The sequence below is a fragment of the Phalaenopsis equestris genome, unplaced genomic scaffold (assembly GCF_001263595.1).
Source record: "Phalaenopsis equestris unplaced genomic scaffold, ASM126359v1 Scaffold000608, whole genome shotgun sequence".
In the NCBI taxonomy this organism is placed as follows: Eukaryota; Viridiplantae; Streptophyta; class Magnoliopsida; order Asparagales; family Orchidaceae; genus Phalaenopsis; species Phalaenopsis equestris.
Window position 1 is genome coordinate 458,389 of NW_018165048.1, and position 832 is coordinate 459,220.

An 832-nucleotide genomic window follows, 5' to 3' on the forward strand; every position below is an offset into this window, starting at 1 on the left:
CTCCCCCACTACACGACTGCCTTGAGTTGATATACCACTTTTTTGGACTTGGTTGTTGCAACATGATGCGAAGAAATTAGGGCACTGTAGGTAAAATTATAATTTAATTTAAATAAAATATATTTTTTTAATATTATAAACTAAAAGTAATTAAAAAAACATATTTCCATTTAAAGCTCGTGAACAAGCGCATTAAGATGATTGATTAAAACTTATTATTAACTTAAAACTCAATGTAAATTATAACTAAAAATATAATTTAACTTTTAGAAAATAAGTTAAAAAATATTTTAAAATTAATGGCAATATTTAAATTCTTAAGTAAAAAATTATACAGTGTATATGTAAGTTCCCCTATATTAATTATTTGAAAACTTGTATTTTTCTCTCTTAGGAAAGTAAAAAAATATACCCATTTTAAATTTCAGTCTCATAAAGTTAGTATTTACATGTATGAATTCATATGTATTTATATATCTGCGATTTAAATTTTAATATTTATTTGTATAGCACCTTAATCTTTAAATATTTTTAAAAAACCATTAAAATTAAATTATTTTAAAAGTTTATTTTGTTCATTCATGTGCTTTGATGTTAAGTATTAGATACTGTATATTAAAAAAATGTGTTCGTATTGATCTTAAACAGCTTTAACAACCCATAAAAAAAGAATATGGTGGAGGCAGATATGTTATAAAGAGATAGTGAGGTCTATTGGATCAAACAAACAAAGGCATGCAAGTCGATCCAAATAGGCCATAGCTGATTGATCTATAAGGAGGAAAATAAGACGATCGGGCGAGCCAAGCAGGAACCATTCAATAGGTGACTA